This window comes from Suncus etruscus, chromosome 9 (genome assembly GCF_024139225.1).
Source record: "Suncus etruscus isolate mSunEtr1 chromosome 9, mSunEtr1.pri.cur, whole genome shotgun sequence".
NCBI classification, from domain to species: Eukaryota; Metazoa; Chordata; class Mammalia; order Eulipotyphla; family Soricidae; genus Suncus; species Suncus etruscus.
In genome coordinates, this window is record NC_064856.1 from 78773006 (window position 1) to 78790885 (window position 17880).

Below are 17880 nucleotides of genomic sequence, written 5' to 3' on the forward strand. Positions count from 1 at the left end.
ATATTGTAGGGATCTGCAGTCAGAGTTTGCACAGGACCACACTTTTCTACAAATCTCTGCCTCCCCTTAATGACAATCTTCTCTGACTGTAGCAAATTTTGATCTCCCCTTGAAGATCAGACAAATTTAGGCATTATGGAGATTGATGGCTAGTACTGTACGTAGTGGACCTCCTGGAAACCTCATAAACCCTAGTAAAGATGGAGAGGTATTTTGTGAGCTACAACTCAGTAGTTTAGTTTATAATTGGCTTGAAAGAGGTTTGTTTAAGAATCTTAGGTTCCATTATTATGATAGGCAAACAAAACTTGGTAGATCCACAGAGATCATCTTGTTTTTGTGTTTGTTTTTTCCAGAATCTTTATCTGTTTACAAACTATTATTTCCATACTTGTATTACAGGTATGTGTGATAATTGAAGGTTTGAAGTGGAATCGAGAGATCTGGATGGATTAGGATATTCCTATATTTCAGATCTGCGGTGGTTATAATTCATAATAGCTTTTGAGATAATTAAGGAATGGCACTGTTGTGCTGGGGCTGAGAAACCATAGGAAGCTACTGTAGGTATTAAAAAGGTATAGCATTTTGAAAGAGTGATATCATAGTAAGGTGCTTGCCTTGCACACTGCCAATCTGGATTCCTTTCTCAACACCACATATTATCCCCTGAGCCAGGGTGAAACATTAGAATCATTAGAAATGATTCTTGAAAGCAGAGCTAGGAATAAATCTTGAGCACCAAAAGTAATGAAAAATAAATAAACTAATAAAATGAAAAGAAAAATGGGTATAGCATGAAGTTTAATTATCTTTCAGAGCATACAATTATTATTTTTTGTGGGGAGTATATCTGGCAATGCTCAAGTTTACTGAGCAATTATTTATGAGTTAAATTATGATATTTAATTATAGTATATCATTTTTTACATATTTAGGTTTATTGAGTAAACCAACACCTGGTTCTAATTCTACTGGATTCTATCTATTCTTTTTTTTCCCCCACCCCCCAGATTCTATCTGTTCTACTCCTAATTCTGCATTCAGGAATTATTCCTGGAAAAACCCACCGGACTAATTGGGATGATGGGAATCAAATACAAATTAGCTAATGCAAGGCAAATGGCCTACCCACTGATGAGGTCCTGAGGTTGTACCCACTCCAACCTCAGAATACAACTGTCAATAGCTATATTGCAGCCTCTATTTTACTAAGCATTCCACATAAAGTTAGAGATTTGTCCTCATGGTCTAGTAATTTTAATTCTGAGTTCTATTATGGAATTTACCAGTGCTAGAACCAGAAAAAAATGCTAAAAGTTTAATATATGGCACATGTCAAAAATTGTTTTCATTTTCATCTAAAACGTTGGTTTTCCATGTCAATGTTTGAAAATTTTTCTATGAGTAAGAAGCCATTCAAATTAGGCTTATTGCTTTGATCCCAAGGCAAGAATGTCTGCTTGTTGGTTTGTTGAGGACTTGGTTTTCTCTCTGTCCTGGTATTTCCTGAATTACCTTCCCTCTGGGCCTCAATGTAAGAATTTCAGGTTCTCATATTTACCATCTTGGGTCATAGAGTTGGCCTTCTAAATATTAAACACAATCTACCACAATCCCCAGAATAAAGTCCAGAATCTTTAGAATTTCTTTTCATTTAAGCCTGCTGTCCTAACTAAGGTCACATTTTTTTTTCTTGGAAAAGTCTCTGTCTCCCCTATGATATTTTGTTTTTGATACACACCTGGCTATGCACAAGGCTTATTCCTAGCTCTGCACTCAGCTATCACTTCTACTATTGTTCATGAGCCCATATAGGATGCTGGGTATCAAATCTAGGTCAATCACAAGGCATGCAACTTATTCACCATAGTATTGCTTTGACCTTCCCATATAAGTTTTAAATTCATCATTATGAAAGCTGTTTGTTAGGGTTTCATGTAAATTATGTATAAAACCATCTAAAATTATATATATATTTTTTCTGATTTAAGGAATAGTATGTATACATTTTTCATATTTTTTGCCATCTTGGAAGCCATTTTATTCAATGTGGCACACTTTCCTTCTTAAGAATTTTGTTTCTGCAAAGTCATTAATTTCTCTGGCAACATTTTCTGTGTACTAATTTTCATCAGTATAATAATACCTGTAGTAGAGGCAGAATAATATAGTGAAAATGCAATTTGTAATAGAAATTAAATTTGTTACCCCTGGAGTCAGATTGCCTTGTTTAAAAACACAGCTTTCATAACTCTCGAGGATCATTACTTATTATTTTGTCTCTGTCTTATTTAGTACATCTATATCTTGTGAGTAATAGAGATGTCAAGAAATTTTACAAATTAAACAAGTGAATATATCAAGAATATACCTAGCATATATAAGTTGCTTAACAAATAATTAATATTGACAGTATTTATATCTTTCATATCAAATAGCATGCAAACAAAGTTAATTTCTTTTCCCCTTCTCTTGTATTATATAGATTATTTATTACCTCATTTTCCCATGCCCAATTTCTCTCTAGTGCTCTCTGATTGAACTTTATTTGATGTCTTTATTCCTACTTCTTTCTGCATCAGCATTGAAATGCTATTGATTTGTATAGTCAGATTCAATAGCATCTTTCTTACAGTTTACAGGATATCTCAGGATGTTTTGATATGATGAATATTCAGTCATTATAAAATTACTTCTTATTATTGCCATATAATAACGTCACTTTCCCTGCATTTTTCCTAAAAACTTTATAATCCTCTTTTCTATTTAACCTTTTTAAAACTGATTTTATTTTAACTTATAAGTAGTGCCTTCTACTTTTCCCTAGTTATACTTTATTTCCTTCATGATCTCATCTGTTCTTGTGGTTTGTGATTTTCACTATTGTATGTGGGATGCTTACTTCTAAATTTGAAAATTCCTTTTAATAATAAACTCATCTAGTTAATTTTACATATACAAATTTAACCACTTGCTTAGTTTTTAATATTAATTACTCAGATTCATGATTTCTTCTCTTCTGTCCTTAGTAACCTATTTGTCTTTCAGTGTCTACCATGTGGTAATATTAATTTCTTGAATACTTAAATTAATCATGTTTCTTCCTTTTTAATCATATTTATATTTAGTTAAAATATATTTCTTCCTTTTATCATATAAGATAATTAAATCAACAATGTCTACTTCTAAAATATGGCTCTAAATTGTCCACTTGTCTGTAAGTCTTCCACATTTTTCCAAGATATTTTACCTAATATGCTGGATGACTCTCAAAATTATCTTTCTGTCTCTGCTCTCATCTCATTAAAATCCATTGTCACACTGTTAGTCAAAATTTTTATACCAATGATATTGAATCACTTCCATTCTTCTTTTATTTTTGTTTTTTGAGCCATATCCAATGGTACTCACTACTTACTCCTGTACTGCACTCAGGGATCACTCCAGAACTGGGGGAGAAAGTTTCAAGGGTCCATATAGAGTGTCAGGGATGGAACCAAGATCAGCCATATGTAAGGCAACCACTCTAGTTATTATGCTCTATATGGCCTATCACATCTATTCTGAAAATGTTCTCATCGTTTTCCACCTCAATGAATAGAATTTGAACTCATGTTATAGCCTTTAGGAAAAAAGTATCACATTTTTTTCTTAAATATACTTTTATTTGGGGCTAGAGTGATAGAGCAGTGTTAGTGCAAGTTGCTGATCCAGGATAGTCCTCGATTCAATCCCCGGTGTCCCATATGGTCCCCTAAGCCAGGAGCGATTTCTGAGCACATTACCAGGAGTAACCCCTGAGCATTACGGGGTATGGCCCCAAAATGCCAACAACAAAAAATAAACTCACATTTATCTCCATGAACTCTGTACTCTTTTCCTATACCAGGGAAAATACCCACTCTTAAAATATTCACTTTTCTAGCTTATTATCATATCACCTTACTTTGAACATCATATCTGTAATGAGAATTTCCCTGATCATCTATTCTGATACTCTCATGACCATTGTTAATATGAATAACATCCTCTTTTATTACTTCTAATCTTAAATTTTATTTGAGATATTTTATTTTTATTTATTTATTTTTGTTTTTTGTTTGGGTCACACACCCAGCGAGGATCAGGGGTTACTACTGGCTCTTTGCTCAGAAATCACACCTGTCAGGCTCTGGGGACCATATGGGATGCTGGGAATTGAACCTGAGTCTATCCTGGGATGTCTACGTGCACGGCAAATGCCTACCACTATACTATCACTCTGTACCTATTTGAGATAATTTATTTTGCCATCTATTGTCTATATTTTTGCCTTATATGATTAAGTTTTATATGAGAAATGGAGTCAATCTCCTAGTCTTAAGAATTTAGGGTCAATGATCAAATTTTTATTCTCAAGGGATTCAAAAGTCCTATATAGCAGGCTTTCTACAATGTTCATATTTCTATTAATCATAAACCCTGTTGTCAATACCTTGGATTGGAAAGTTCTGCTAATTTTGTTTTACATATTGTTTCACCTACATTGTGTATCTAATCAAATCTTCTTACAACTATATACTGCAAGGAAACACAGTATTATGATTTTCACATGATGCTGAACATGAAAAAAATAAGTGTATATGTTTTGGAGTTAGGATAAGTTAAGATAACATCAAAACTTATGTTTTGAGGTATGCAATTTATAATAATTTTGTGTTGTTTTGGTGCCAAACCTGGCAGTGCTCATGGTTTACTGTTGGCTCTGTGGCCAGGGTTCACTGCAGTTGGTACTCAGAGGATTAATTTGGGATACTGGGGGATCAACTCAAGTTGACCGTGTTCAAAGCAAATACCCTACCTGCTATACTATGGCCAAAATTTATCATTTTTAAAGAAGATATGTCTGTAAGGATTTTAAAGTTAAGATAATAAGCCTAATTGAAAGGTTAAAGAGTGGTTTTGAAATGTTGTGAAGAATCTAAAATGAATTAAGGTTAAACTAAAATTTTGAAGAAAGTATTCCAAGTAAGAGATAAATAATGAGGAGAAGGAGCAGGAGATATAGTGAAGGTCCATGTTTGTAAAAAGTCTTCTTACACAGTGATCTGAGCAGTTTTGTCTATACTCCTTTTTCATACCTAAGATAGATCCACATCATATTCTGAATAAGTAATCAATGACAGAGAAATAAAAATTGTGTAAAATTTTATTCTAGAGCTTTAGTTTTGGATGCAAATTCAAAGGAAGTTAAAAGGAGTATTTTTAGGGATAGAATATGAATCAAGACTTTTACTCCATACAGTAAAAGTAATAGTGCTGGCTTCGTTTGAGTAGCTTTGTGTGAATTTTTCTTGGCTTCTGTGCCCATAATGCTCTAACCTAATCCTGAGACTGATGGTCTATACATAATATATTCTTATATAGGAGAGAGTAAAATTTAAGTAAGTTGAAAGTAAAGAATTTCCCCAAAATGCACAGATGTTATGCCACAAGATTTTCTACCAAGTCATAGCATTTAATGCTTAATACAATTAAAATTCTTGCTATAATTATTAATGTGAGTTTTCCAGGAAAAAAAGGGATTTGTCTTTATCTTTTAAGTTATCTGGGGCAATGTCAAGCACTTGACATGCTTTATAAATTTATTTTTAATAAAGTAACTATCTAGTTTCTAGATGATACATCCCTGGAAAAATCCTTTTCTGGGTTCTAACTCTTCTAATATGTGTGATAGACCTATTACGTTATTGAATTTATATTTCCTTTCCTTCATATCTTGTATTTAACCTCAGAGTCCCTTTCAACACAAAATAAAGTGAAATTGTCATGAATATAAATAATTTATTATTTACAAAATATTATATTTTTTTAGATATATGAGAAACAACTTATAGAAAAATTTAAATATGCTTAGAATTTGCTCATGAATGTCTTATGGCAGAATCAAGACTAAAACTAAAATTTTGGGTTTTTAAGCCTTTAGTTTTATTTTTCCACATTGCCTCTTCACTTTCAATAGCTTTAAGTAATTGAAAGGAGTTTTTGTTTTTGTTTGGGGGCCACACATAGCTGTGCTGAGGTGTTAACTCTGACTGCAGTCAGGATTCACTCCTGGTGTTACTCAGGGAATATGTGAAATGCTTGGAATCAAATAATGGTCAGCTGAATATAAGGCAAACACAATACTCACTGTACTATTTCTCAAGATCCTAAAATTTTTTTAGATTGAAATTGAAGAAACTAAGAAATCATATACTAATGAAATAAGTGATCCAAGAGATTAAGCAGTAATATATCTTAACTACAAGACCTATGTAAGAACTAAAATGTTCTTTTGTTCTATTACACTGTTGCAAGATTGTCAAGAGAAGAATGAATAGGAAATATAATTATGTCAGAACTCAGATGATCTCTAGGCCAGTAATTGGAAATTGATTTTAAAATAATAAACATAAATATACATACAGATATATTTTCATATGAAAACAAGTATTTCCAAGTAATTATATAATTACTATCATTCACTAAAAAACAATTCTTCTTCTCTTGATACTGTCATCATCTTTCAAATTACTTATGCTTCTGTCATTGTATCATAGAGAAAAGATAGTGATAGAAACTTGATATAAATTGAGCTTGTCATTTGAGGCCTTTTATATATTTGATATCTAAAGAAAAGTAGGGACTTAAATTGCATAACTGATAGGGTTTTAGAAGAAATACCTTTGAACTATGGGTTCTGGTTATCTACCTTTCCTAAGGCCTAACTAATCATTTAACTTAATTACATTGATATCAAAATGTATTTAAATTTTAATTACATTACTTAAAATGTTCTTAGCCGTCTGTAAAATTTTTGAATAATTTCATTACTCCCAAAAAGAGATCTTGTCTTCTTGCCTTTTTATCATTTTTAATGACCAACCCACTTGTTTATAAATGTTTTCTACTCATTTACCTACTTTTACAAAATAGAACTTATTTCTGGGATAAATCTTGTGATTTTTATATAAACCCACTACCTTGATATTGTCATCCAATCTCATGATTTAATACTATATATATAACAGTAATAATAAATTAATCTAAATCTATTTCTAGAATTCTCTCATGACCTTCAGAATCATAATTACAAATGTCAATTTGTCCACTCAGATATCAAAATATTAATCTGTTGTCACAACTATTTATATATAGTTAAAATTTGGTTAAGTTGAGGAATTAATGCTATTATTACTTTGAAACTGCATCGCTAATATGTCAAATTCTTTGTGCTTACCTTCAAACTATGAAATGCCTTAAATCTTACCATTGTGAACAAGTTCACTGATTTTACTTCTGTGTCCATGCTAACATTTTTTCCTTTAGTTTCTCCAATATCCTTTTTCTCCCACATTTGTTTATGTTCAGGTATGTCAGAATGGATGGTAGAAGAATAGTATTTTAAAACTGTATGATATGCCTAAATCTGCTTCTTTTACAGATTGGAGCACTGTTTTTCAAATACTTCTGCCATATGTTAGAGACTCCAGGTACAAATAGATTAAATCACTTGAAGTTATCTCATAGTTTATTATTGCTTTTTCTCTTTTTAAAATTACTTTTTATGTAAACAGAGCAATAGTACAGAAGATAGGACACTTGCTTTACACATGACCTATGCGGTAATAACCCCAAGTCCATTAAATTCCCCCAAGACTGCTAAGAGAGAATCCTGAAAGCAGAACCAAAAGCAAGCACTGAACACAACCATCTGTGCCTCGCCAACCTCCAAAAGAATAAAGCTATATTTAAAAAATATATTTACAGATTTTTCAGGATCTGACCTATATCACCTCTTTGACTTTATCTTTTACCTACATTTTATTTCTAACCTCTCATCTAGATATGTTAACTTGTATTCTCCCAAATGTGCCAGCCATTCTTTCACACATAAACATTGCTGTTGTGTTTTCTTAGTTTAAAATACTCTTTTTCTATCTAGCTAATTATCTACCTTTCATAGGGAAGCATTTGTTTTTATTTTTATTGATGAGTAAGAGTAAATTAGAATCATACCCAATAGCATATTCAAAATTACTCCTAGTTCTGTGCTCAAAGACTATTCCTGGAAGTGCTGTTGTATATGGGAAAGGGTGAAAAATGTGTATGGGTATCAAACCAAGGTTAACTGTTTCCAAAGAAAGTATCCTGTGCTATCTTTTTAGTCCTTAGTGAAGCTTTATACAACCATCTTATTAATATTGTAAACTTTCTTTATACTCCTAGACTTTCTTATATATTTTATTTTATCTTTCTTCCTAGGATTCATTATTTTTCCAGCATTTGTTTTATATATATATATATATATGTATTAAAACATATCTACATGTTATATATTGTATATTTTCCAAATAAAACATAACCTGCACAGATGCAGGGGCTTTATCATTGGTGTTTTTATTTTTTTTTCATCTCCAATGCCTGTAACTGAACACCCATTGATGTATTTTATTAAGAGCTGAGATGCTTTCCCTCTTGGTCATACTGCTAGGCAGTGACTGCAGGCAATTAGAGTTCAGATTTTCTGTTATGAATTTCATAGCTCAGAATTACCTCATTAGGCCACCCTAATAGTTCTTCAACTTATCCCAGATGGGTAAGTTTATTTTCTATTTAAATACAAATATGAGCAGAACAGGAACTTTGAACAAGCTGACCCAGGTTCTTAGTCTGTCTCCACTTCAAGTTAAATCAACTTAACAGTTACGCAGTCTCCTAAGAATCATGTTATATTCTATAAACGAACATGAAAATTAGCCACTGTTTTGTATGTTTATTTGAGACTTAGGCATTATATTTTTAAGATCTGGACCTTTGCCTGATACATAATAGATGTTTATTCATTACATGGTGGCAATTTTAGAAGTACTGGCATTTTATTTTTGTGTGATAAATCAGAGACCAAAACAAAGAACAAAAGACTAGTAATAATATGGTCCCTAAAGTTGAAGTTTTTGAATGAGGAATTAGGAAGGAGAGACATTGAATGAACTTCTAATAAAGGTCATTTTCTTGGTAAATCCAAAAATATAAATTATAGGTCTTTTATATCATGGAAGTGATTTGAGGGAAGTAATTTATTCTGGTACCTCATATTTATTATTTTTAAAATAGAGATAATTCATCATCTTTATATATATTCTCAACTTTTTTATATATAAAATTCTTATTTAAGCACCATCATTAAAAAATGATTGTAGTTGGGTTTCACCTCTCTTCACTAGTGCAACATTCCCACTACCAATGCCCTTGCCCCCCTCCCACTACACAACCCTTGCCTGTATTTGAGAAAGGCATTCTACTTCTCTCACTCATTAAGATTGTCATGATGTTTGTTAGTGTAGTTATTTCCCTAACTATCCCACTACTTTTTATGGTGACCTTCATATTGTGAGCTGGTCCTTCTGGCCCTCATCTCTACTTTCTCTAGGAATTATTACAATAATGTCTTAAATTTTTTTTAAAACCCATAGATCAAAGAGACTATTCTGTCTATATCTCTCCCTCTGCCTTATTTCACTCAGCATAATAGATTCAATGCACATTCACGTATAGGAAAATTTTATGACTTTATTTCTTCTGACGGCTACATAATATTCTATTGTGTATATGTACTGACATATACACTGAGAGAACTTAACAAGAAAAAAACATCTAAATACATCAAAAATGAGGAGAAGAATTGAACAGACACCTCCTCAAAGAAGAAATTCAAATGGCCAAAAGACATATGAAAAAATTCTTCACATCACAAATCATATGAGAGATGCAAATCAAAACAACAATGAGGTACCATTTCACACGACAGGGATTGGCACACATCACAATGACCAAGAACAATTAGAGCTGTTGGGGATGTGGAGAGAAAGGAACTCTCCTTCACTATTGGTGGAAATGCCATCTAGTACAGCCTTTATGAAAAACAATATGGAAATTCCTCAAAAAACTGGAAATTGAGCTCCCATATGATTTAGCTATACCACTTTTAGGGATATACCCTAGGAACACAAAAATACAATTCAAAAATCCCTTCCTCACACCTATATTCATTGCCGCAATATTTACAATTGCCAGACTCTGGAAACAACCAAGCTGCCCTTCAACAGAAACTGTTGTACATATACATAATAATTCTCATCTTTATCACAGAGTTCCTATGGTAATAAAATGAATTATTGTAAATAAAATGAGTATAACAGAATCAGCCATATTGCCTACATTCAGTAGATACCAGTTACTACACAGAATGCCAAAGAATATATTCGTTTTGCAAAAAATTTTAAATCTTACTTTTATCCAACAAAGAACATCTTTATTAGTTTGATAATTATATTAGTACATTTTAGTACCTTTATATGGTCTATGCTTGGTAATAAACAAAAATGCATAGATTTTATCCATTAATTGTTATTTATTGTAAATACAAACTGAATAGAAGTATGCTGAACCTTCTAAAAATTTTCTTCTCCACCAACTTTATGTAACCCTTGATTTAAGTTTATATATCTTGAAAAATTAACACATATACTTTTTAGAACTTCCTAAGGCTGCTTGAAATAAATTCATAAAATGTTAATTGTGCTCACTATATTGTATCTCTAGGTAATGATAGCTCACTAGCCTTCTTTCTGTTTGAACAGAGATGAATGATAGCTGATTATTTTTCCTTTATCATGCACCCTTATTAAACTACTAGAAATAATTTGTTTTGAAAAGATGACAAACAACTGGCCATGAAATAAATTAGCATAAATAAAGGAAGTCAAAATGTGATGACTTTTAATAATAAGGCCTCAGTGGATATAACATTAGATGAAGCAACACCAAAATATAAAGGCGTTAGACAAAAGCATATCTTTGTTTCTCAGAAATGAAGGCAGTTCATGTAAGTCATTTACTGGCATTAGATACCTTCTTGCAGGAAAAAAAATTAAATGCAGCCAGTGTATTCACATTTGTATTATTTCCTTATAAAAAAATCCATAGACCTTTTAAGAAATAAAATTAATATTAAGTATTCCATTGGCTGAATCCCATGCAGACACTAATGGGAATCTAAAAAGACTTGATTTTGGTAAGCAGTCCTGAGCGAACTTTTCTTTTCCTAATATAATATGGGTCTGGTTCACATTGCTTTTTGTTCAGTGAAATTATTCTGTATTCTTTTAAAATTAATTTTTATATCTATACAATTATTTAAAAATAGACAATGTAGCCCAAAGTTTCTAAAAACCTAATTGTTTAGCTAAATAGACACACATAGAGGAAGATAACCAAGCAATAACAGCAAATATGAATGCAACATAATGTCCTTCCTTGCAAACTTCATCTCTAATCTCTGCTAATATATAAATTAATCTTATTATGTAAAGTTCCTCTTCTATTTATTTCAGCAATATTATTGCCCATTATAATTACTTATTCATTATAATCAGTAATTAACAATGCTAAAGAGCAAGGGCTCTTGCTTGCTTTCAATTAGTTAATCTACTTTGAATTTCATTTCTTTTCTGTTATATTTATGCCTAGCTGAATTTCCTGACTTTTGTTACTCTGATGATTTCAAGCTACTTTTCACAGAACTAGAAATTATTTTTATTGTCTTCTATCTATTTTCTGTTAGATTATTTCTGTATATATTCAAGTGTTAGTTTGCATTATCTTTCTGTTAACGATGTTTAATATCATTATACATGTTGCACACATATGTTATTGTTTTAACAATTTTAATATCTCTAGTTTTGAGTTTTTAAATATCAATAGTAATGACAAAAATAGTGTTCTGGTGTTCTGCAAATCTGGTGTTCTAGAGGTGTTCTACGTCCTATGATTATTTATGAATAATTCTTTACATACAATTATTCATGACTGTAGAACTTATAGATGGGCATAACTACTAGATTAATCAAACTTCAAGTTTCTCAGAAATTTATCATTTTACTAATCTGACAGCCTTCAAAATATGGCAAGTTCCTATAGAAAATAATCATTAAAAATACAACTAAATAGTTTTACAATTAGATCTGCAATACTCTAGTTAAAAATTAGATAAATATACTCACTATTAAGTTGCATTAAAATGGTCATGAGATATAGACATATTACTTTGGGGAAATAAAAAGATAATTATAATTTCTTTTTAATTTTTTTGGAATGCTATCTTACAAATAAAGTGTAATCTTACTTTGCATTGTCATACAAAGCATAAATCATGCCAAGAAAATATTTATACATTGGGGCTAGAGCAGTGGCGTAGGGCATAATGCATCTGCCTTGCCCATGCTAGCCTAGGATGAACCGCAGTTTGATCCCCGGCGTCCCATATGGTCCCCAAGTCAAGGGCAATTTCTGAGCGCGTAGCCAGGAGTAACCCCTGAGTGTCACCGGGTGTGGCCCAAAAATCAAAATAAGAGAAAAATATGCATACATCAATAGAATTATTTCATCATTCTATTATAAGTTTTATAAAGTTAAATTCGAAGAGATTTGTAATAGTGATTTTCTTTTCAGTCTGGGCATCCATGAGGTGAATTGCAAATTACTTTCGAGGTTCTTATAGAAAGAAATTAAAGTTCTTTATGGGGATTTTATTAAATAGCCCACATTTTTCTTGTAACCTGACATAATCATGGTTCTATAAAATATTGTATTCACTATATTAATTCATTAATTTATATATTTTATTTAGGTAAAATGATTTACAAGGCTCTAAATAACAGAATGCAGGATATTCAGCATTCCAACTTTAAACACAGCTATAAACCTTATCTCAGTTCTATCATATTTACTCCTAAAATTCTTGAAATTGAATTGTGCTCACTCTTCCTCAATTGTTTTTCCTCACTAAAGTTACTATTAGACTTTATAAATTTTTCAGTTGACCCATAACTAAGCTTCATTTCCTGAAATTACATTATCATTTAAGTTTCCAACTTGTAGAATGGCTCATTATGCAATTATTGAGGTTTTTAAGTAGTAGGTAATGGATATAAGAAGTGGTAACTAAAAATGGTATGCCTCGTAAACAGATACTTAAAATTTATAATATGTGAGTTGAAAGAATAACGGAATGAAACTAAAAAATAAAAGCCTCCGAATGCCATCAGTTGTGACCTAAAAGCCAAAAATAAATAAATAATATATAAATAAATAAAATTAGTAAAATTATGTCTTAACAACTGGGAAGAAATATTCTCTTTTAGATAATTTGAGTAATATGTCAACAATAGTGTTAATTTATTGGCATTGATGTAAAAAAATTCCTATACCTCACTATAACCAAAGTGCCTAAGAGCCTCTTCCACATACCACCATACCTATGTTACCTTTGTTCTACCTATTCCTACTCCCCATAATTCTCCCCCATTTTGCCTCCAATCTCCCCCAGATTACTTGGTATTCTGAGATTTATACTTTAGGGTCAAGGGTTGCCATTGTCTGCTACTATTTCCTTGTTTAATGGACATAAAATAGCAGTGCTCAGGGGTTACTACAGTCTCTGCCCTAAGGAATCATGTCTGGTGGTGTAGGGGACCTTATGAGATACTGATAATAGAACCTGATTGGCCACATGCAAGGCAAACTCACTGAATTGTCACTTCAGCTCAAGGAGGTAAAATATTCTTAATGACTTTTATGCATGGGTAAAATAATGATACATAATCATGATTCTTTTACTGATGTTTTACATAATGCAAGATATAATTAAAACATAAAATACTTCTCTAAGAAAGAGATTTATAGACACTTTAGTATCTTTCCATATTCCATATCATGACAAATGAAGCTTCTTCTGAACTCTTATGTCCTCAAACTCTCCAAATCATCACAATATTCACTCCTTTTCTTCTTTCTTTGACAAGTCATCCTCTCATCTAGTTCAAGGACCTACTATATTCCTGACTTAATCCAAGATATACCTAAATAAATCTATCTAATCACTCATTCATTCTTCTTGTCCCAATACTGAAATGTCATAATGCATTCCAATTAGTTCATAGAAATCCTTATACTTTCTTAGGACTTAGCACATTGAATTTTGTCTTTTAAAGACTTATTAATTTTTATGAATATATGAATTGTAGCCACTCATGGTATTGTTCCCACATAGTGGCAACAATTTTGAACCCAACTTTTGAACTAGAAAGTTAAAAATTATGTTCTATATATTGATAAATTATTTGCAGTTTTAAAATAGTAGAAACTTTAGCCACATGGCAAAGATACAAAGCAATAAAGCTTGAATTAATGAAATCCACCCACTTTGGCCTCATAGATCACATTGCAGCCTTGTGTTCCAGATTCCACAGGTGCAACACTTACATTTAATTGCACTGATCAAACTCTCCGTATGCTGAATTCCTGTATATATCATCCTCTGGGTAGGATCAACTGAACAGTTTCAAATCCATTTGTTTTAAAATCCCAGGAGAACTCTGTGTTCTTGTGTGACTTTGTGTTACTTCCTGATGACTCACAGAGTGTAAGAGCAATGAAAGTAGATGCTGCATAAATAGATTCTCCTGGGGAGAAAATTCCTCTTTAAATCAATTTAATTTCCCGAGTTTTTTGATATTGAACTAAGCGTGTTGCATCCTTCTTTTAAGGAGCTCAAAATTCATTATGAATATTTGGTTTCTAATTTTTGCAGGAGTTATTTGACTTTAATCCCCAAATTTCATGATTTCCCATAATCTAATAGGTAGATATATCAAAGACCAAAATCTCATTGCTTGGTTTTCCTAGATAGATTGGTGCTAATTAAGTAAATATTTTTTAAAAACAACAATATCAGTAACAATAGTTATTGTATAACATGTTTCCACTCAAGAACAGAAAATTCTTTTTAATATACTCTATTATTAGACTTAGTGGTTTTTGAAATCATGACAAAGAAATAAATTGTCTGAGAATATAGGGGCAAAGAAAGAAAATACATTATATTTAGTCAGATTTCCAAGCTTATCTACCTGCTTAAAATCTCCAAAGTATGCTGTGTTTCCTTGCACCCACACTGAAAATGTTGACTCTTGATCATTTGAATATCACAATAGGTATACTGGCATATTCTACTGAATTTTCCTTTGGCTAGCAAGCTACAAAATGAGAACAACTCCCAATTGACCAATACGATGTTTTGAATACACATTGTAATGAATCAATTTACACAGGCAAACATTGGCTTTCCTTACTGATTTGATATTTTGAAAACTACCAAATAAAGGATGCGTTTCATTAGTGGAAATTTCTAAGTCCTCTGCCATCAGATCCCAAAAATTCTCTACATTTTTATTCCAACAAAGCATGTTACAATGTATATAGATCAAATACTTAATCTTTTAAATATCATGGAAAGGAAATAAATTTCATAGTAAAATAATAGTGGCAACTTCTTACATTGCCATCTTAAAGCATTTTCATGCAAAATAATATACTAAAGTATCTCATAATTCTCCTAATAAAGAAATGAGTTTCATAACTCAGTTTTTAAAACTTGTCTGATCATAGAATTACTTTCTTTCTCTCCCTCTCTCACACACACATATATTCTTTACATGTACATAGTTCTCATATATATATGTATATATATATGGTTATATTTCATGAAAAATGATTTGGAAAGGTCTGCTAGACTAAGTATTACCTGGAAATTTCCTCTTTATCTATGTATATTCTTTTTATTCTTGCCCCAATTCACCCATCACTTTCAATATACCTGTCTCTGCACTCAGAAATTACTACTGATAGGCTTTGGGGGAACCACATAGAATGCCTAGGTTTAAACCTGGGTTGGCTGCATGCAAAGCAGATGCCCTATATCTGCTGTGCTATGCTATGCTCCAACTCAGAGACTACAGTTTTAATGACTGTTTTAATGACTGTTATATCATCAATAACAGATACTATGTGTCAATACTATCTCTTTTAGAATTTAAGTAGTTGAGCAAACAGAATGAAGGCATGAATAAAAAATATCTGAATAATTAATCATATAGTAGTAATCATGTTAATTTCATGTTGTGGCTAGAATAAACTTAAACTTAATATTACTGGTGATATGCAAAAATTATAAATATATAATTTAATTACATTAATATTTGATTAAAGTTAGCCTACATAGGAATTAACTTGTAAATTTGTCTCTATAGTTTAAAGTTCTAGTCAGGCCTGGAAGTAATTACGATCTACTCCTTGTCCAGAAGCCATGTACTAGGGACAAAATCTATGACTCCTTCATGAAGGATATAAACTATATCACCAGTCTCAGCTATTTTTCATTATCCTAATCACTTAGATTTATACTCATATTTTCAAGGTACAAATTTTTAGGTACAAAAAAAATAAAATATTGATGTTATTTTTTAATTTGCTTGGACAAGGAGAATAATAGACCTTGTATTGTTGTATTTTCCCATCAGTCCTCAATTTATTGAGTGTAAAATAAATTAATCCCTATTGTTGCTTCATCAAACAATAAAATAATATTAATAGTACTCAGGGACACTTTTATCTCAAAATGCATGAGTTCATCTTTCCTTGCACCTTCATAGTGTTCAATTTTGTTTATATACTATATGTATATTATCCATTTTAATGTAAATTTAAACACAAGATATTTTTGACAGCTGTAATTCAAGTCCTATTTAAAAATAAAAGATTAGATTAACTATTAAACATTTAAGATAATGTAATAATGGAAAAACAAAAGAAAATTCTGGCTCGCAATATTTCATTTGTAAGGTGACATCTATGTCTATCCAGAAAACTTTTTTGGGGCCACAACCAGTGACACTCAGAGATTACTCCTTGCTATGCATTCAGAAATCGCTCCTGGCTTGGGGGACCATATGGGACACCGGGAGATGGAACCACAGTTCATCCTAGACTAGTTTGGGCAAGGCAGAGCCTTACCACTTGCGTCACCGCTTTGACCCCTCTACCAAAAATTTTATATGTACTGTTTTAATATAAATGAATTTTGTCTATATTATTTTGTCAAGGTAACTTCATAATGTATTATTACTTGCAAATGAACCTGGATTGAAAGAAATTTGGACATAAACATACATGGAAAGAAGAGACAATGCGATTCAGAAAAAAATTGAATTACTGCCATGATTTAGTATTATCAGTAACTTCTAGTAGGTTAGAAGATAATAAAAAAAAAAAGTTACTTCCAAAGACTTCAGAAATATAGGGCCCTGCCAACACTTAATATCAGACATTTACCTTCCAGAGCAGTGAAATAATGCATGTATATATATTCAGTAATTGAATTACTGCCATGATTTAGTATTGCCGGTAACTTCTAGTGGTTGGAATGTAATAATGAAAGTTTTTTCTAAAGACTTCAGAAACATAGGGCCCTGCCAACTCCCTAATATCAGACATTTAGCTTTCAGAGCAGTGGAAGCATACATGTCTGTTCTTTTTAAGTCACCAGTATGAGGTGAACAAGTTATAGCAACCTTAAGAAACAAATGAATCATTTAGCTACTTGTGGTGAGTCAAACTTGATATTATTGATTATATAGTTAAAATCAATGTTAACCTGATTGAATTTTAATACCTTCTTAAAAAAGAGAGAAAAACATCAGAATTGGATTAAGTAAATTTTTAAAGGTAGATGTTTTAATGAATAAACTTGATTAGCATTGACTAAAGTCATATCATGACTGTTTAGAATTGGTGGAAAATAAGGCAAATTAACTTTAGATTAGAAATAAAAATATTCTGCCGTGCATACAGAATTTTAAACTCTTCATGAATGTTCTAGTGAAGAGGTGAAATATCACAAACATGGTTCCTAAAAGAACAAAAAGCATCTGTGTAATTATTGTATTATTGCCCAAA